The sequence below is a fragment of the Peromyscus californicus genome, unplaced genomic scaffold (assembly GCF_007827085.1).
Source record: "Peromyscus californicus insignis strain IS unplaced genomic scaffold, ASM782708v3 Scaffold_8__1_contigs__length_139910024, whole genome shotgun sequence".
NCBI classification, from domain to species: Eukaryota; Metazoa; Chordata; class Mammalia; order Rodentia; family Cricetidae; genus Peromyscus; species Peromyscus californicus.
Genome location: NW_026294606.1, coordinates 38081788 through 38103991, shown reverse-complemented (window position 1 = coordinate 38103991; position 22204 = coordinate 38081788).

Here is a 22204-nt window from a genome sequence, read left to right as displayed (position 1 = left end):
TGGGAGGGAGTTTTGGAGGGTGGGAGAAGGGAGGAGGGGGATCTGTAGGTGGTATGTAGAATGAGTAGAAAATTTCTTAATAAAGAAAAATGAAAAGAAAAAAAGAAATTAAATCAACTCTCCATAATTCAGCACATCAGATTCATGGACATTATCTTCAGGTTCACTTGACTCTGAAGTCACACAAGCCATTTCAGTTAAATCTTATTAGGATTGCCCCACCTCCATTACCCCCATGGTACCTTCTGGCTGTAGGGTGGACAGGCTTCATTTCATGAGAGTGGGAGAGGTTTATGTTGGAGTGATTTCCTACCCTTTCTCTCAAAGTTCCCTTGATGCTAAGTCCTACTTAACAGTTTACTTTTTCATCTTTCTAAAAATGATATTACTTTTCCTGGATAGACATGGATGAGAATATTTAAAATTTTATGCTTTCCTTTTTGTAAAACTACAAACTGTCTTTCTTGACTCATTTTCTCTATGAATATGTATGTGGTGCCAAAAATTATATTTAAACGTCTTGCTTATTGAAGTAGGTACTGCAATTTTCATGCTTTCAACTGGAAGGCGTTTCGAGTTGGTGTAAAGGGTTTAAAAGCAGGAGCAATGCTTTTTCCTGCACAGCCTTGCTCTCAGTTGCTGCCTCAGAATTTGAAATTCACCTTCCTTCTGATGTGGAAAGGCAAAGAGGCTGGGTCCGCTGCCTCTGACTTAGGCTTGAATTGAGAATGGAGGTGGGATAATTTGTGCCTTTTCTTCTATCTTAAAGATAACTGCTATTTTCACTACAGAAGGGGGAAAAAGGTTTTACCGAACATTTTTATGTGGAAGCAAAAGAGTTTAGCCGCCTTTCTGAATTGAAAGGTCTAATTAGATTCTCCTTTATTGCAAAATCTAGGCTTCACGGTGCATAACCATTAAAGCAGGGATGGCTGTGAAAGGGGAAGCCTGCATGTTGTTTAAAGAGAAGAGGCTTAGGTGTCTAACCAAGAAATGAAAATCCAAGGCACCATGTAAGCTAGGAATTTTCTAATCAGTTTGCAAAGCAACCATTCACACTTGTCCCCACTCAATAAAAGATCCATTCTGGTGAGGAAACGGTGATAAAAGAAGGATGAACGGTGGCAGAAAAGATCTCAGGGAAATCTTCGTATTTCAAAATGAGGCAAGTCGGAAACAGAACAAATATCACATATTCCTTCATAAGCAGAACTCATGTATATGTACATATAGAGAGAGACATATATCATACGTGCATGAAATTGGAAAGATAATATGAAATGGGAGAGAGTTCTAGGAAGAGAGAGGGAAGGGCAAACAAGAGAGGACAATGGAATGCTTGTGTCATGAATGTAGAAAGAGGGACGATTTGGGAGGATTTAAGGGGCCAGTGAGAGGTGAAAGAGGTGGGGGAAGGCAGTGGGGGTTGGTGAATAAAAAGAAAGTATAAAAATATGTGTGTGTGTGTCTCTGTATGTGTGTATGTGAGTGAGTGATAATGAATCTCATTTGTGTGATGACTAAAAATTGATTTAAAAATCTATAAAAATAAAAAAACTTAATATCATATTCTCATTGATGAACAGAGAATGTGATTCTTGTGTGCCTCTTCCCACATTTTATTGTAGATGTAAAAACTGGAAGGTCATGTTCACTTTCAGTTTTCTAGCTTTTCAGAATTGGCTAAACAGAAATGCTTAGTTTACCATTGTTGAGAGATGCTAATCAGTGCATCCTTATCCTCGTTGGATATTGAGACAAGCTTCCTAAAATATAATTGGCTGTTTTAATTATTCAGTGTCCCTTAATCGCATGACAGGTGCCCTTAATTCTTCATTCTTTTACTTTCAGGTGTGTACGATGTATATGTTTGTACATGTTCATGTGAGGGGGGTGTGCTTACACATGCATATGTGTGAGGAGGTCAGAGATCGATACTGGATGTCTCTCTTGATGGCTTTATATTTTGTGTACTGAAATAAAGTCTCCTACTGATCCCAGAGCTCATGAATTTGGCTAAGTTGGCAGGCCACCTCCTTGAGCATCTTTCTGTCTCTACCCCTCCAGTGTTCACGTGACATTTTATGCGTTGCTGAGATCAGAACTCAGGTCCTTATGCTGTGTACTTCACTGATTAAATTGCCTCCAGCCCCAGACTTCGATTATTGAAGTCTCTTGTCACTTGGGAATGGGTTGATACAAGTGAAACTCCCATTCTCACTTAGCTCATTTCAACACCCTTAGTTAACATAGTTGCTTGTCAACAGGTTAAACTCAGGTGTAAATTAATTTTCCAGCTGTGAGGTCTAGAGTCTGGAAATTGCCTTTACCCAGGTATCAATTTTGCTATTGGAGGCCTTGGATCCCTTAGCTCAGAAAGTTTGGAAATTCTCTCGTATTGCATGTTTGTGGTTTTCTATTTTATAGTCTCATGCCTTTTATTGTAATTCTGATGGAACCAAAAGACAGGCTGTATAAGAAAACACAGTTTCCATTTTCAATGCTGTGTTAGGCAAAATTAGAGATCATTAATCTTGTTCTTCTGAGGCTTCCAAATGAACCAAACCAAAGGATGCTTTCAATGCGAAGAATAAGGAGAACTTTCTATTTTATTAGTGCTGAGAACTTTTGGTGTTAAAATAGTAATTTCATTTGGTAATTTAAAAACATCCTTCTAATATTCAATAAATAAATGCATTAACTGATCATAACCCCAGAAAGAATTAAATTTAATATAAAATAAACACAGATGGCTGCTGTGGGATGGTCTGTATGTCAAGTGTGTTGCTGATTGGTCAATAAATAAATCACTGATTGGCCAGTGGCCAGGCAGGAAGTATAGGCGGGACAAGGAGGAGAATAAAGCTGGGAAGTGGAAGGCTGAGTCAGAGAGACACTGCCAGCCGCCATGATGACAAGCCACATGTGAAGATGCCGGTAAGCCACGAGCCATGTGGCAAGGTATAGATTAATGGAAATGGATTAATTTAAGCTGTAAGAACAGTTAGTAAGAAGCCTGCCACGGCCATACAGTTTGTAACCAATATAAGTCTCTGTGTTTACTTGGTTGGGTCTGACGGCTGTGGGACTGGCGGGTGAGAGAGATTTGTCCTGACTGTGGGCCAGGCAGGAAAACTCCAGCTACAGATGGCTATACTGCTAACAATTTAAAAATTGACCAGAATAATTGAGAGGGATGAGTGTGATACCTTCTAAGCAGCAAGTGGATGGAATCAAGCTGTTTTTATTTAAAGCAACAGTATGAGGTTGTCAACTTGCTGTGCACAGAGTGACAAGTTCTTCTGTTGTCCAGACTGTTAGGGATCTTTGTCAATACACTATTAACTGGCATCTGTGGTGAAAAAATATTATGAAAATATCCCTTACATGCTAAGAAAAAGACTGGAACTTCTTCTGGACCTCACAGCCAGAGTTAATAACACACTTGAAGTCATTTAGGACTTAAGGTTGCTGTCTCACTGTGTATTCAAACTGTCTAACCTGCCTTTAAGGGAACAATGTAGCAACCAACCTTACTTGTGTTAGGTTTCCCATGTAATCAACTTTTACAACCTAAGCTAATGCATAGCTACAGTGCTGTGGGATGGTCTGTATGTCAAATTGCTCTGATTGGTCAATAAATAAAACACTGATTGGCCAGTGGCCAGGCAGGAAGTGTAGGCGGGACTAACAGAGAGGAGAAAGGAGAGAACAGGAAGGTGGAGGGAGACACTGCCAGCCACTGCCATGACAAGCAGCGTGTGAAGATGCTGGTAAGCCACGAGCCATGTGGCAAGGTATAGATTTATAGAAATGGATTAATTTAAAATGTAAGCCGGGCGGTGGTGGCGCACGCCTTTAATCCCAGCACTCGGGAGGCAGAGGCAGGCGGATCTCTGTGAGTTCGAGGCCAGCCTGGTCTCCAAAGCGAGTACCAGGAAAGGCGCAAAGCTATACAGAGAAACCCTGTCTCGAAAAACCAAAAAAAAAAAAAAAAAAAATGTAAGAACTAGATAGCTAGAAGCCTGAACCATTAGGCCAAACAGTTTAAATAATATAAGTGTCTGTGTGTTTATTTTATAAGTGGGCTATCGGACTGCCGGGGCTTGGCGGGATCCAGAGAGAAAACTCTCCAGGTACAGCTACAATCTTAAGTTATGTACAAATGGCTACCCACTACACTCTTCCATGGCCCTGATCCAGATAATGTGCATGTATCATTTGTTGAAAGCAGTAAATACAGAAATTGAAAGCTACTTTCCAAATTCTATCATAGTAGTTAAAAGTAAAGTTTATGGATATTGGTCAATAAGCAACGATGTTTGTTGTCTGAATCAGTTGGAGTCAGTGACTTAATCCCTTGCAAAACTCTGTTAAGGATCTCTGTAAAGTATTCCATTTCTTCTCTATGAGGTGGTTTCTGTGCTGTTCAATAAAGAGAGAGCAAAGTTCTTTGTTAGGGGTAGATAGACAGACAGAAGACACAACACAGGGAAAGGTTCCCAAGACAGCCTTCAGACAGGTACAGATTCAGACTCATACAACAGACAGACACAGGAGAGAAGACACAGGGATTATGAAGCAGAGAATTTGAATCTGGAATCACTCTTGGTTAAATGGCACCAAGGAGAAATGCTTTTCTTTCTTTCCTTAGTATGACACCGATGCTTTATTTGTAACTCAGAGTTAATGACTTGTGCATATAATCTATACTATCATCTCCATCAAATGCTACCATTTTCTCTATGTTGTCTTTTTTATTTGTCAGTCTACCTCTGATATTGAGGCATCATGTTTCCTCTGGCTCTTCCAGAGTGAAAAGTGTTCAGGCCTACCTTGTTTTTGAACTCCGGCACAGTTTTGAGATAGGTGTCTTGTGAAATGTCCCTTGGGTACATCTTGCCTGATAGCCTCATGTTTAATTGGTTTGACACTATGGCAAGGTTTCAGGGGAAGGTCACAGAAACAAGCCCTTCCTTACATGCTGTCAGTGGAGCTTGTCATCAACACTCTGTTCATCATCTTCATCAGTTGATGGAAGAGATGCTTGTCAATTTTCTCCATGCTGAAAAGTTTCTTTGACCTCCTTTTTCATACAGAGGGGAAAAGATGTGTGCCAGCACTTAGAGGAGCATTCAGGATGCATTTGGAGTTTCTGTACATGGGAGATTTGTTTATTTGATTTCATTTATGCATCCTGTATTTAACTTGTTTATTCTTATTTATGTATATGTATGTCTATGTGAATGTATGCTACCTGCATGTCAGTACCCTTGAATGCCAGAAGAGGATGTCAGATACCCCTACAGTTGGAGTTACAGGTGATTGGGAGTTACCTGATATAGGTTCTGGGAAATGAATTCAGCTCCTCTTCAAGGATATCAAACACCCTCAACTGTTGAGCCATCTCTACAGTCCCTATATTTTATTTCTATCATTATATATTCATAGATATTTACTATATAATTTGAGTAATACTGTATTATTTATTTTGTGACTCATTTTAAGGCTCTTACAAACATTCTCTATGGGATTTGTTGAATACATTCTTGATGAGGAACCCAAAGCTTCAGGCTCAACTTGTGTATTGTCTGTCCCATCCTTACAATCATCCATTTCTCCGAGAAGCTTTGGTTGTTTTTATCCATTCACTATTTGCACAGAGAACTTTGATGGTTTTTACAAACTCATAGTTTTGGGTGTTGGGCACTATAACATTATGTAGAATACTTTTATTGCCCTAAAATCCTTTGAATAGAATACATTCATATATACCTGCTGTGGGATGTTCTGTATGCTGTGAATATGTGTTGCTCTGATTGGTTGATAAATAAAATTCTGATTGGCCAGTAGCCAGGCAGGAAGTATAGGTGGGATAAGCAGAGAGGAGAATTCTGGGAAGAGGAAGGCTGAGTGAGGAGACACCAGCCTACAGTCCTGGGAGCAGCATGTAATGGCACACAGGTAAAGCCATGGAACACATGGCAACATATAGATTAATAGAAATGGGCTGAATTTAAGATGTATGATCTAGCTGGTAAGAAGCCTGTGCCAACAGACCATACAGTTCATAATGAATATAAGCCTCTGTGTGTTCATTTGGGTCTGAGCGGCTGCAGGACCACAAGGATGTGGGAGCCAGGTGGGCACAGGAAAACTTTCAGCTACATATACCCACCCCCACATATTCACAAACACTGATGAATTTTTATCAACTTTAAATATTTGCTTGAACACATTGGCTTCCTTTCTTGACTATTACTCTTCTAAGAGCCATTTCTGTCTTTTGTGGCTCTGTAGGTTATTCCCATGGAGGATTCCAGTGTATGAGTCTATCATACTTGATTTATCCATGTGCTTATTCACCTTGATGGCTTCTACTCATTGCAAATTATAAGTAAAACTGAATACACATTTATATTCACTGAGTTTATTTTTCCTGTGTAAGTACACAGGTCACAAAGTTATTTAAGTAAATATCTGCAAAGAGGGTTGGGGAGAAAGTAAGGTGTGTGCTGCATGTTGATAATCCCTCCTTGGCCAAGGAGAAAACATATTTCTAAAAACAAGGTGGGCACTACCTGAAGGTCAACACCCTTTTGGCCTCCACATGCACATGGCACATACACACAAGCACATGTACATACACACACACACATGTACATCTAAACAGAACGAAAAGCACGGAAGTTGGTGGGGGGGAGATAGAAGAAGAGGGAGACGGGGGGTGGAGATCCAGAAAAAATAATCTCTGTATTCAATAATGTGACCATTTGGCATTGTAAGAAGTGGAAACTATACCACTTTCCAAAGTGTGGATACTTTTGTGAAATATCACCTGCAAGGAAGGGGAGTCCCCCTTGGTCCTTTTCTCCAGCATTTGCTCTTTTCCCATGTCCCCCTACCCTGCTTGCCCATTCCTGTGTGGGCAGAGTTGCATCTCACTGCTTTAGTGTTCGTTTCCCTATGAAATCTGGGTTTATTTTCCACGTGCAAACCTGAGTGTCTTCAGGTCACTTTCCCAAGTTTACCTTGGGTTTTACTTATATATTTTTGAGATTTTAAATAAATTATATACTCTAAAATAAGTTCTTTATCAGCCAAATATGTGATTAATAAGCATATTTCCTCAGTGGGCAGCTTGTCCTATTCTCAGTTTGGACGTGAATTTCACAGAGTTACAGCTTTTAATTTTAATGAATTGCATTCCATCATTCATGCCATGGATCATAGTTTTAACATTGCATTTGAAAATCCATCTAGGTCCCACCACTTTTCTCTGCTACATTACCTTAAAAAAGTTTGAATTTTGCATCTTGCATTTATGTCTTTGGTTTATGTAGACTTAATTTTTATGTAAGCTATAAGGTCTATGTTTAGAAATTTATTGTGTATATATATATATATATATATATATATATATATATATATATATATTTGCATTTAAACACTAAAATATCTAAGCCCCTTATGTTAGAAAGGTGACCTCTCATTCCTTGCTATGCTCTCCTGTCTTTCTTAATCCCAGTAGTCTACATTATCTGTCAATTTCTGAACCATGAATCTGTTCCTCCCTTGCTTCTTTCTTTTGCTAATACTGTATGATCCTGCTTCTGGTCATTTTTTTAGTGAGGTATAACATTGTGTAAGATGTGTCCTCTAACTTTGGCTTTTCTTTTTAGAAGAATAAAGGCCCTAGCAGAGAGCACTCTAGGGCCTTTGCTTTTCTGTATAAGTTTTAGAATAAGTTTATTAAGAGATGCAAAATGTAGTTGGGAATGCAGTCCAATGGCAAAGTGCTGGATCTGTATGCAGGATAACTTGGCTTGGGTTCATGTTCCAGGAATGAATAAAACTCAGTCTGACCCAAGTTAAACAAAGAACAGACTAAAACAAAGCATCCACAAACTTGGGGTAGTTTTCTCAAAGATGTGAGATCATAGTTGGCTGTATGGCTCAGAGGATAAAGGAACTTGCCAATGAGCCTGACAATGAGAATTTGATCCCTGGGAGAGAACTCTCTCCCACAAGTTGTTCTGTTACTTCAACATGCACACTGTGGCATGTACACATGCACACACATACAGATACATGCTTCTACAGAAAAATAAATACACGTAAAAAATTAAATAAATAAGTAATTTGAGAGTATACTGGACTACATAGTAAGACTCTATCTTTTAAAAAAAGAACTTTGTTATTTAGGGAGCATTTAAAAACCACGTATCATATTGGAAAAGGGGAAGTATTCCTTTCTCATCTCAGTACCTGCATTTTAAATTATCATCAATCTCGGTATCAAGGTACTTAGAAAAACAGCAGATTTCTTTCCATAGCTTAGTATTATAGTTTTTATTTTTATTTAATTAAAAGATAATTATATCCTTTTGTCCCCCTCACTTCCCCTCAACTCCTCCATATCTCCCTTACCCACTCCCTTGTAAACTCTTAGCCTCTTTTCCTTTAATTACTATTGTTAAATGAGAATAAATATATAAATGCAACCTACAGAGTCTGTTTGGAGTTGCAGGTGTGTATATCCTTTTAGGGCTGACCATTTGGTATTGTATATCCATTTAGAGGGCTCATTCCTAAGGAAGGCTAGTTCATCTTCTCTCAGCAATTGTGAATTCCAAGTAGCTTTTGACGTTGAGAGGGGGACTTTGTGAGGTCACATTGTTGAGATTTCCCAGGTGTGGCTCCCCTGTCATTTCTAGATAGGACAAATTTTCAGCTGATTTCCTGGTCCTCTAGCTCCCAGCATCTTTCTGCCCCTGTCCCTCAACGTCATCTGGGCTGTAGGTGTAGGGAGTGTGTTGTAGATATATTAAGGAAGACTGGGTATGCCTTGGTCAGTTATTCTCAGCATTTTGACCAGTTGTAGTTTTCTGTAGTGATTTGAATTAATGTGACTCCCATAGAATCATATATTTGAATACCTGGTCCCCAGTTTGTTAGACTGTTTTGGGAAGGACTCTGAGGTCTGGCCTTGTTGCTTGTTGGAAGAGGTGTGCCATTGAGGGTGGAAGTTGAGGTTTCAGAAGTCTCCTACTTCCAACTTACAGATAGATAAGCTCCCAGCTACTGCCCTAGCACCGTTCTTGTCTGCTTGCTGCCATACTTCCCTCCATGATGGCCATGGGCTCACCTTCGGAAACTGTAAGCCGGCCCCAATGAAAATCTTAAGTTGTCCTGTTCATGGTGTTTCTTCACAGCAATGGAAAAGCAACTAAGACACTCTCCGATGCAAGAAAAAACTTTTTGGTGAGGGATGAGAGGTACACTTATCTGTAGCTATAAGGATAAGTATTTATACTGCATCTGGGGTCTATGTTGATTTGGGGAAGTGACATTAATAAGGTATCCTCTAGAATTCATGATCTCTATAGACAAAGTGTTTGGATCAGTTTCTGTGACCAGGCATGGTTTTCCTCCTTTTGAGTGGGTCTTAAGTCCAATTAGACAATTGTTGGTTACTGTCAAGATATGAGTGCCACTACTGCCCTTTTAGGGATATCTTGGTGGGCCAGTCATTTTGGTGGTTTGTAGAAATCATAGCTTAGTAGAAGAGTTGAATGATTTTTTTCCCTTGGCAATTTTCATAGTACCTTCTAGTACTATGGAAACTAGTTCTCAAGAAGGGAGCTTTTGCATAGCATTAAGCTATCATCCTCCAAATTCCGTGTTCAAATTGTGTGGACAATCATGACTTATCTTCAACTTTTAGGAAGCATCCGAGGGCAACATCAATAGCTTTTATTGTTTTGAGACTCTTTTGAACTCCCCTGACCAACAACAAAAAAGAGTAAATACTGTATTCTATCATTTAATTTTTTTTTTTTTTTGGTTTTTTGAGACAGGGTTTCTCTGTGTAACTTTGCGCCTTTCCTGGAACTCACTTGGTAGCCCAGGCTGGCCTCGAACTCACAGAGATCCACCTGCCTCTGCCTCCCGAGTGCTGGGATTAAAGGTGTGCGCCACCACTACCCGGCGTATCATTTAAATTTTATATAATTGTTTCAAGAAAAAAAATTCAAGGTATTTGAAGCCTCGCCTCACTTCCATGATTAGCAGGCTGATTTTACTCTTTCTGATGTGTAAGCAGAGCTGGACTCTAGAAAGATGTGACCAAATTATTTTGAGAAGAATATTACAGAAATGAGCTGGGTGGTGGCGGCACACTCCTTTAATTCCAGCACTCTGGAGGCAGAGGCAAGCAGGTCTCTGTGAGTTCAAGTCCAGCCTAGTCTACAAAGAAAGTTCCAGGACAGTCGAAGCTACAAAAAGAGAAACCTTGTCTCAAAACAAAACAAAACAAAAATTACAGAAATGAATGTGCCATTATAACCCAGGTTACAAAGAAAGTTATGGGATGCTTCAAAAATCTGTGTGTCATTTTTAACCCAGGCCTTGGCTAATCTCCTTTTTCTTCCAATTTAGTGTATTTGTGGTGAAATAAAGCATAAAGAATTATCATCTTAAAAAATACTTTATCCTCCAATCCGTGAACACAAAATATCTTATAAGTACTCAAATTTCCTCTGATTTCAGCAGTTCCTTTAGGATACTCCAAATTCAAATCCTATATCTCTTTTTTTTGTTTGTTTATTTAATACCTGTCTAGCCTTTCAGAGCACTACATCCAGTAGTTTTTCACAATTTTGAATTGAAATGTCACTGGAAAACAATCATATGTGATTCTTCAGCTTTGATCCTGCAGCCCTAATATTTTTCTTTTGAAAAAGATTCCTTTATTTATGTGTACACGCACACACACACACACACACACACACACACACACACACACACACACACATATCACATGGATACCTGGTGCCTACAGAGACTGGGATTGGGCTTCAGATCCCTAGAATTGAAGTTACTGATGTTTGTGAGCCACCATGTAGATGCTGGGCACTAAACTTTTGTCCTCTTCAAGATTAGAAAGTGATCTTAACCTCATAGCCATCTCTCTATCGTCTTTGTTATTTATTATTACTTGTTTGTCAGAAACAGGAATGTGTTTTAATATGTCATGCCAAGCCATATACACACAAAATCAAATATGTAATGAATTAAAAGTACTTGAGGAAAGGAGAACAACAAAAATAGTCAAACAAGATTCTTTCTACTCTTATCCATTGACTTGGCATGCTCCTCCAATCATCAGTTACCCATACAGGTAAATAAGGCTGTGGTACTCTCTCTAAGACAACAGAAGAAGAACAGTAGGACACAAATTAAGATATGTGGTCTGTGTGGCTGCCAAATTTGTCTTAACTGCTTTTAAAAAAGATTTTATCATCCGATATTCAGAAATGAGCATTGAGAAAGGTTTGAATTAGTTTGGGGCAAGTAATAATTGTATTTTATAGCTGGCCATGCCCATCAAATATTGGTCTTCAACCTTACTGTCAGATTCAATTTGAATCAGAATGACCTATGCATGGTCTTTGAGACTAAGCCATTTAATGCTTCTCAGTGCTTCGGGAGCGGGAGATCCCAGCTGGATCAACAACAGAGAGGGAGAACAAGGAATAGGAGACCATGGTAAATGAAGACCACATGAGAACAGGAAGAAGCAAAGTGCTAGAGAGGCCCACAGAAATCCACAAAGATACCCACACAACAGACTGCCGGCAATGGTCGAGAGACAGCCCGAACTGACCTACTCTGGTGATGGGATGGCCAAACACCCTAATTGTTGTGCTAGAAACCTCATCCAACTACTGAGGGATCTGGATGCAGAGATCCATGACTAGGCCCTGGGTGGATCTCTGGGAGTCCAATTAACGAGAATGAGGAGGGTTTATATGAGCGAGAATTGTTGAGACCAAGGTTGGATAAAGCACAGGGACAAATAGCCAAATGAATGGAAACACATGAACTATGAACCAATGGCTGAGGGGTCCACACTGGATCAGGCCCTCCGAATGGGTGAGACAGTTGATTGGCTTGATCTGTTTGGGAGGCATCCAGGCAGTGGGACCGGGTCCTGTGCTCAGTGCATGAGTTGGCTGTTTGAAACCTGGGGCCTATGCAGGATTGTTTGGCTCGGCCTGGGAGGAGGGGACTGGACCTACCTGGACTGAGTCTACCAGGTTGACCTCAGTCTGTGGGGAAGGCTTTGCCCTGGAGGAGGTGGGAATGGGGGGGTGTTGGGGGGAAGGTGAGGGGGGCGGGAGGGGGAGAACAAGGGAATCCGTGACCGATATGTAGAACTGAATTGTATTGCAAAATAAATTAAAATAAATTAAAAAAAAAAAAAACTAAATAAAATTGTGACAGAAGTCAATGTAAGATCACCCTTAGCCATCCACAAAGGGGTAGAAGGACGGAACCACATTCTCATCTCAGTAGATGCAGCTAAAATATCTGCATTTGAAAATTCCTGATAAAGCAAGTGTAAGAGGAAGTTTCTTCCATATGTTCAAGAGCATTTATGAACATCACACAATTAGCATCATTATTAATGGGTAAGACAGGAAGTGTTTAAGATCCATGACAAGGAAGGGAAGCCTCTTCTCCACATTTTACTACTACACAATACTCCCAAGAGCCCACAGGGAATAGAAGAAAATAGACACTTAAAACATAAGGAAAAAAAGCAAGAAGTAAAACTGTTCTTGTTTGCATGCGGCATGAGCTTATGTGGAGAATCATAAAGGATCAACCAAAAATTGCTAAAAATGGGTGGATTCTCTAAGGTGAGCAGGATGTAAAATCAACAATAATTGTTGAATTCCTTTGCATTCATAGCAATCTCTGTGAGGTAAAAGTTAAGAAAATAGCACCATTTACGGTAACATCAAGAATAAAATATTCGCCGGGAGGTGGTGGCGCACGTCTTTAATCCCAGCACTCGGGAGGCAGAGCCAGGCAGATCTCTGTGAGTTCGAGGCCAGCCTGGGCTACCAAGTGAGTTCCAGGAAAGGCGCAAAGCTACACAGAGAAACCCTGTCTCGAAAAACCAAACCAAAACAAAACAAAACAAAAAACAAACAAACAAACAAAAAGAATAAAATATTCAAGAAGAAAAATAATGGAAAGGAAAATCTATAAATTAAAAATTACATTTAAAAGATTTTTAAGTGTGGTTTATTTTATTTTATATATGTGCACCATATGTGTGCCTGGTGCCTGTGAAACTCAGAAAAGGATGTCAGCTGCTCTGGAACTGGGTGGTTGTGAGCTGTTATGTATGTGTTGGGAACTGATCCCAGGTCCTTTGCAAGAACAACAATTGCTTACAACTATATAACTATTTTTCCAGCACCAAATTAAAATCAACACCAATGAAAATGGAGACACATGTCATTGGAAGGAGAATAAATATTAAGCATACATACTTTCCAAAACAGTGTATGTAGATCTAACACAATCTTCTTAAAAAGTCTAATATGTTTGCAAAGAAAAATCAAGGGCTAGAGAGATGGATTGGGGGTTAAGAGCACTTGTCATTCTTGCAAAAGATTCAGTCCCAGGCACCCATGTCAGACAGCTCATCAACTCTGTAACTTTAGCTTCAGGGAATCCAACACTCTAGTCTCCTCTCCGGAAGCCAAGCATAGATGTGTCATGCACACACAGGCACTTACACATGAATAAAAATCTAAAACATAAAAAAATAGACAAACAAATCCTAAAATGTATAGGCGAACACAAAATATCCCTAATAGCCAAACAAGTTTGAGAAAAATTAAAGTTAGTGGTATCACACATTCTGGTTTCAAATTATATTACAGAATGGTAGAACTCAAAGCAATATGGTACTAACATCAAAATAGGCATAGACCAGAATACAGAGCCTAGAAATAGTAAGCTAAAGAGTGTATCATGAACGGATCTTATTATGTCACTAAGAAAATGCAGTGGTACAAGGTCATCTTTTCAATAAATGTGGCAAGAGTACCAGCTAGCATCCACATTCAAAAGAATGAAATATATCCTTATGTAATATTAGACAGAGAAATAACTTCAAAATAAAGACTAAATGGGGGACCCAAGGATATAAAATTCTTGAAGAAAACATAAGGAAAAAGCTCCTGGATTTGGGCTTTATAACAGCTGTTTTGGAAATCACATTCAGAGTGCACACAAAAGCAAGAATACACTGACCCAAAAAGTTTGTGCAAAGCATAGAAAACAATGAGAGAAATAGAATGGCTTTCCACAGAAGATGATACGTTAGCACACCACAAAGTCAATAAGTCATTTATAGCAGAAACACAGGAGGAACTCACATAACTCAATAGCAACACTATAAAGAGAATGCCTTAAACATGCAAAGGGACCTGAGCAGGATTTTTCCAAAGGCAGGACCATGGCCAGCAGGTGCATGGAAAGATCCTGGCATCACTAGTCCTTGGGGAAGTGTAGGCAAAACCCCAGAGGTCTGCCATTTCACACTGGTTAGTGTAGTTAGTTTCAAAAAGATGAGAGAGAAGGTGGAGCTGTGGCATACACCTCTAGCTCAGCACTATAAAGGCTAAGGCCAGTCTGGGATACACAATAAGACTCTGTGGGGAAGAAAAAAATAAATGGTCAAGGATTGGTGGGGGTGTGAGGAAAACATTGCTGGTGAGAATAAAAACTGTGGGGAAATTCTTCAATACATTACCAATAGAACTGCCACATGATCTTGCAATATCTATAAATGCGTATCCACACACATAAATGTCCACCTAAACCAGAGTAGCGTGGCATAACTAGCTCTACAGTCCTACCTTCCTTGTGGCATTGCTCACAGAAACTGCAATACAGAAACCCCCTGGGTATAAATCAAAGAATGGATGGATAAATAGTGACCTATATATACCTGGTCAAATATTATGCAATTCCTGGAACAGGATTCTGCCATTTTCAATAACATGGGTCCTCATGGAGTACATTATGCCAAGTGAAACAAACCGTGTTACATCTTGGACATATGGTAAGATGATTTCACTCTCAGTTAAGAGCTGATAAGAAGACTGGGGTCATCTTACAGAACACCTGCTGTTTGGTCCCCTCAGTAAGGGGGATGCGCAATCTTTCTGCTCTCCCTACAGAATTCTGGGATGTGAGTGCTTTTATTGCCTTTGAAAAAAAATCTTGTAAAAACAAATATAATGACTCTCAAGTTGAAATGAATTCATAAGTTACTATGTGTTTTTATGTTCTCTGTGTTATTTTTCTATATTTCTTCCTGGATTCAAAGACATAGCACTTTCTGGAAGGACCTACATTTAGGGGGACTCATTAGCATGTTACACAGTAGCACTTCCCATACTTTATGTGGCATTTTCCACATTAATCTTATTTTCTGTAATGGATTTGTACTTTATTAAATTGTAAAAATGACACTTTCTATAATAAAATATTAGTTAATTTGCCATTTTACTGAAGTATCTAATTGGGATGGTTTTGCCATTGAATTAGCATTATGATGATGTGGATTTATAAACATGATGTACTCATGATAATGGTAGTATGAAGCTTGTTCATTTTTTTAAACCTATTTTTGTGTGACAAGGTGGATTTCATTCCTCACATCTGAGGATTCTTGAGTTAGCATTAGAAAATCTTTCTGTTTCATTTTGTTCAATTATTTTATTTGGTTTCAAGGACAAATGTTGCCATTTGGTTTGGAAGTTTGAGGCTTTTAATTCCTTATCATTTTTTGGAGATATGGGATATTTTGTTGTTCTTCTAGTTAAAGTGACATTTAAAATCAAATGCTTAAACTGCTACTACTTTTTAATTTTATCTTACCTTGTTTTGTTTATATGTATGTATGTTTGTCTGCATGCCTGCTTATCTGTTTTTGAATATGTATGTAATGCTACTAGGGGCCAGAAGAGGGCACCAGATCCTCTGGAGCTAGAGTTGCAAGTGGTTGTGAGCTGACTGATGTTGGTGCTGTGAGGTGGACCTAGGTCCTCTGCAAGAGCAGCCTTCAAACCACTACTAGAACTCAAAATTTTTATTAGGATTAAAAATAAAGTCATTTGGAAACTATAAAGCATATTAACAATTCTTTACCATGAAATGATTATATCTTTATATATTTTGCTATATATAACATGTATATGTATGACTGAGTATCCCTTGGGTATATGCCCAAGAGTGGTGTCATTGGGTCTTGAGGTAGACTGATTCCCAATATTCTGAGAAGTCGCCATACTGATTTCCAAAATGGCTGTACAAGTTTGCACTCCCACCAACAGTGGAAAAGTGTTCCCCTTACTCCACATCCTCTCCAACATAAGCTGTCATCAGTGTTTTTGATCTTAGCCATTCTGATAGGTGTAAGATGGTATCTCAGAGTTGTTTTTATTTGCATTTCACTGATGACTAAGGATGTTGAACAATTCTTTAAATGTCTTTTGGCCATTTGAGATTCTTCTGTTGAGAATTCTCTATTTAGATCTATAGCCCATTTTTTAAATTGGGTTGTTTGGTACTTTGATGTCTAGTTTCTTGAGTTCTTTATATATTTTGGAGATCAGCCCTCTGTCATGCTCAACTATGTTCATAGTAGCATTATTCATAATAGCCAGAACCTAGGAACAACCTAGATGCTCATCAACCAAAGAATGGAGAAATAAAATGTGGTACATATACACAATGGAGTATTACTAAACTGTAAAAAGCAATAACATCATAAAATTTGCAAGCAAATGGATGGAACTAGAAAATATAATCCTGACTGGGCTAACCCAGATTCAGAAAGGCAAACACGGTATGCACTCACTCATAAGTGGATACTAGATGTAAAGCAAAGGATAACCAGACTATAACCCACAGCTCCAGAGAAGCTAGCTAACAAGGAGTACCCTAAGATGGACACATGGAAGACCCTGGTAAGGGAAAATAGATGAGATCTCCATGAGTAAACTGGGGGTGAGGGGGGCAAGAGATTGGAGGGGATGGGGGATGAGAACACAAGGGAAGGGGATGGTCAAGCTGGGAGAGGGACAGAGTGCGAGAACAATGAAAGAGATGTCTTGACAGAGGGAGACATTATGGGGTTAGGGAGGAACCTGGTACTAGGGAAATTCCCAGTAATCCACAAGGACAACCCCAGCTTAGACTACTAGCAATAGTGGAAAGGGTGCCTGAACTGGCCTACCTCAGTAATCAGATTGGTGAATACCCTAACTGTCATCACAGAGCCTTCATCTGGTAACTGATGGAAGCAGATGCAGAGATCCAGAGCCAAGCACCAGGCCAACCTCCATGAGTTCACTTAAAGAGAGGGAAGAGGGATTATATGAGCTGGGGGAGGTCAAGATCATGATGGGGAAATCTACAGAGGCAACTGAACCAAGTTTATAGGAACTCATGAACTTTAGACCGACAGCTGTGGAACCTGCATGGGACCAGACTAGGCCCTCTGCACATGGGAGACAGTTGTGTAGCTTGGTCTGTTAGAGGGGTCTCTGGCAGTGGGGTCAGGATCTATCCCTGGTGCATGAACTGTCTTTCTGGAGCCCATTACCTATGGTAAGACCCCTTGCTCAGCCTCCATGCAGGGGAGAGGGGTTTGATCCTGCCTCAAGTGAATGTACTAGGCTTTGCTGACTCCCCATGGGAGCTTTTACCCTTTTGGAGGAGAGGATGGGGGGTCAGTCAGAAGGAGGAGACTGGGAAGGAGCAGGAGGAGGGATGAGAGGGGGATCTGTGGTTGATATGTAAAATGAATAAAATTTTTCCTAAAAAAGTATATGTATACATATATTAATGTACATATTAATGAAATGATATAGTTAAAATGTAATATACTGTAATAGACAGTTGGGCATATATTTTTATTCATGTACACATATAAATACAAGTGATATACAATCAATATACACCATAATATATATGTTTATGCATACTGCTATTTCTGTATGGATATAAAGGATATATAATTCCTATCCAATATATTGCTTCTTTTTCAAGAATGGAGTGAATATCCAAAAGTAAGACACACATGGGGAAAGCAATGCTGAAAAGCCAAATGTAAACAAAAGGAATTATACAGCTTTACCAGCCTGGCTTAGCACCCAAAGTAGCTATAATAAATTCTCAGGGACATGCCCATGCCTATGGGTGATCATGTTGTTATTATTGTCATTCATTCAAGCTGTGCATTGGCATTTCATATAGTACTTAATGAAAACACCTTTCCATACTACTATTTCTCCTTAAATCTCTCCAAGTCCCAGCAGCACATTCCTTCTGGGGTCAGTGTAGTTTCACAACAAAGTAGCTTGCGGGGTTATTAAACATCTAGAAAGAAAGAACAGCTCTTTAGAAAAAGCATTTGAATATATGCTAATAAAAGTGGCCTCCTGTTCATCTAGAATGACCTGTTTATTTATGTGAGAGCGGAAAGAAATTGAGAGATTTCTAATCTGGGTCAGAAATGAGATGGTGGTTGAGGAAAATGATAGCTGTGACTATCCTATTATCTGGTTGTGGAAAATGACCTTTGAGTTATCGACCCATGCCTCCAGCTGACAATGATTATCATTATATCCTCCTGGATCTTAGAAAAGTTATAAATTCCCTGCGGATGGTTATTGTTGCTTTCTGTATTATGTGAGCCAGAATCATATGTTTTCTTAATGACCCAACGCCAAGCTGAGGTGAATTGCTTTTTTCAGTATAATCTCAGGTGTCATAGAAAATTGTTTTAGGAATCTCAGTGAATTTTACAACATTCTAATCATAGTTTATTGCCATGGACACTACAGTAGAACTCTTACAAGTTCATAGCCTGCATGAATTATCCCTGCTTCCATTTACCACCATTTGTGTCTTACTATGACAGACTCTTCATCTCTCTGACAAATACCGAAGGAAAACCCCAGAGGAGAGATTTGCTTTTGCTCATGGTTTTAGAGGTTTCACTCCCCATGAGGGGACATCCAGCGAAGAACCTTATTAGTCTTTTAGGTGACTCTCAACCCACTCTGGTGGACAACTTAGATTAGTCAAGTTTATATAAGGAATGCTTTGTTTTAATAGAAATAATCCCACAATTTAATCCATGTTGTTAAAGTAAAGCTTTAGAGCAGTTAAAATACAGGTTTATCTTATTAATTAATTTAAAAATATTTGTGTTTGTTTCTTTTAGTTGTATGTATTCATGTGTGTTCATGGATATATGTGCAAGAGAGTGAGGCCAGAGGCATTAGAGCCCTTGGAACTGCAATTTTAAGCTGTGCTAGGAACTGAACTCAGGTCCTCTGGAAGAGCAGCAAGAGCTTAACTACTGAGGTATCTCTCCATCCCCCTGTTCTTTCTTTTTTCACATTTTGTTGAGCATAAAAACTTTGATGAAAATGGAATGAAATATATAGAGTCTTCACAACATAAAAATTGAAACAAGTGGATACCAAAACATTATTTTTGAGAGTAAGTATTGATCAATAGTATTTAATACTCATAGTGTCTGTCTTGAATTTCTAGAGCCTAGGCTATCTTTCTGTGAAGTTTTCTCCTTTGCATCCAGGTAGATTATTTTTATTGATGACTTTAAATTTTTTTATTTCAGTGAAGAAAAGACTGATATGATATTCAAATAGAGTGAAATGCATTTTTCTAGTTGACATTTAAATAATATTGCTAAGGTAAATTAGTGTAAGGTTGACATGTTTCATTTAGATATGTGAATACTATTGCATTGGACATGTACCTTAGCACTGAAAATGATTTTAAATCATTTTGGCAAATTATGTTTGTAAGACTTTCTTTAGGGGCTTTGGATGCTCAGAGAACATTCTGAATAGGTAAGCCATTGAGTCTGATTGAGTTTGATGAATGCGATATTTCTCCAGCTCTGTCTCTGTCTCTGTCTCTGTCTCTGTCTCTGTCTCTGTCTCTCTCTCTCTCTGTCTGTCTGTCTGTCTGTCTGTCCACATGTATGTTGTGTACTTGTATGTGTGTATGTGTCTGTCTGTCTGTCCACATGTATACTGTGTACTTGTGTTTGGGTGCATGTAGATGCCAGAGGAAAACCTCAAGTATTGTTCTGGTGAATGACATCTTTCATTTAAAAAATATTTTAAAAATCTTTTCATACAATACATTTTGTTGATATTCTTTCCTCCCCCAACTCCTTTGAAATACTCCTCCCTTCCTACACTTGACTTTGTGTTCTTTCTCTTGCTCAGAAAAAAGTAAAGAATTAAAGAAAATAAACCTACCAAACAAAACAAAACAAAACAAAAAAAGCACATAAAACACATGTGACCAGATGAGATCAGCTGTGTTCAGGGTAATAGGAATTTGACCTAAAGCCCAATCCATGAGATGGAATGCATACCTGACACTACTGGGGTGATCAGGAACCAGAGACTAGATAGCCCAGAGACCTAAAGAATACTACTGGTCTAAAAAAAAGAAGTAACAAAAAGATTCCTAATGATATTCTGCTATACTCATAGATCAGTGCCTTGATATTCAGCCATCATCAGAGAGGCTTCCTCCTGCAGCAGATAGGAACAAATATAGACACCCAAGGCCAGACATGCAAAAAGAGTGACCTTAGAACAGACAGCTCTAAACGATGTGTATCCATCAAATCCCACCCTTCAGAGCTCAGAGTAACCCTATAGAAGAGGAGGCAAAAGGTTGGGGGAGGTGGGGACATGAGAGGACACCAAGAGACCAGGCCTTGTAAAACAATTGACCAAAGCTCATATGGACTCACAGAGACTGAAGTAGAAGTCACAGGGTCTACACAGGTCTGCAACAGGTCCTCTGCATGTATACTATAACTTTCAGTTTAGTAGTTTAGTACTTTTATGAGACTCCTGAATGTGTAAATGAATTGGTCTCTGATTCATGTTCCTTCTCTTGGGGCTATTTTATTTTTCTGTTGGCTTGTTTTGTCCAACTTCAGTATGATAATTTTTATCTTATTATATTTTATTTTGTTAATGTTTTGTTGTTATCTCTTAGAAGACTATTCTTTTCTAGTGAGAGACAGAAAGGGAGTGGATCTGAATGAGAGAGGAGGTAGGGAGAAACTGAGAGGAGTAGAGGGAGGGGAACTGTATTCAGATTATATTATATGAGAAGACAATCTATGTTTAATAAAAGGGAGAAAACATGGAGACTATTTTTGTTGGTCCTGAGAATGAGGCCTGCCCTGAAGTGTGGTGGATACACCCAGTGCACTCTTTTGAAAACAACCACAATAACAACAACAACAACAAACTAATGTTCTCTCCCCTAACATTTATCAAATGCAAATAGCTTCTTGTACATGCTGCTGCAGTCGTTGTGAGTTCATATGTGCATCAACCTGGTATTGTCTGGAAGACACTGCTGCCTTGGAGTCATCCACCAACTCTAGATCTTTCAGTCTTCTCTTGGTCTGCATAGATTTCCGAGTCTTGAGGGAAGGAGTGTGATATAGATGTCTGGTTTAGGCTTGAATGTTCCTAACTGTCTCTCTCATTTTCCAGTTGTGTGTCTCCATTAATTCCCATCTACTGCAAGAAGAATCTTATCTGATGAGGGTTAAGCAAAGCACTGATCTATGGATATGGCAATATCTCATTAGCAGTTGTTTTATTATTATATTTAGAAAATAATAGGAGTAAATTTTTTCTCTGGGGTATGAGACCAAGTTAGTCTCAAGTTCTTGTCTTCATTATCAGATATAGGTTCCACCACCCAATCAAAAAGTGATTGGGTACTTTCATAATATTTGTGCCACTATGTTTCAATATATCTTGCAGACAAGGCACTATTGTAGCTCACAGAGTTTGTAACTGGGTGAAATTGATAAATACTTTTCTCCTCCAGTATAAGTTCTGTAACTTCCAGCACTGAGTTCACTACTCAGTAAAGCTTCTAGCTGGGTACTAGCTTTATTTCTCCATGTTCGATGATATAAGTATCTTCAGCAATAAGATATCACTGTCAAGACTTGGAGGGTAACCAACAGGATTGGTAATAGCTTGTGATGTCCTGGGAGTTGTATGTGGAACACCATTGGCAAGTGCCTCAAAAGTATGTAACCCATCACTGGTAACATTTCTTGGGTTATACCTAGTAGCATGCTATGTCTAGCTGGGACATTGTTTCCTTCTTTGTAACTTGATTTAAATTCTTTTTAAATATGCATGTATTTTAGGAAGTTTTTTACAGTAGTAGATCTCCGTACAGCTTTCCAAAAGGTCTTTAGTGTTAGTTATCCTGTCCCATAGTCCTTCTTTTG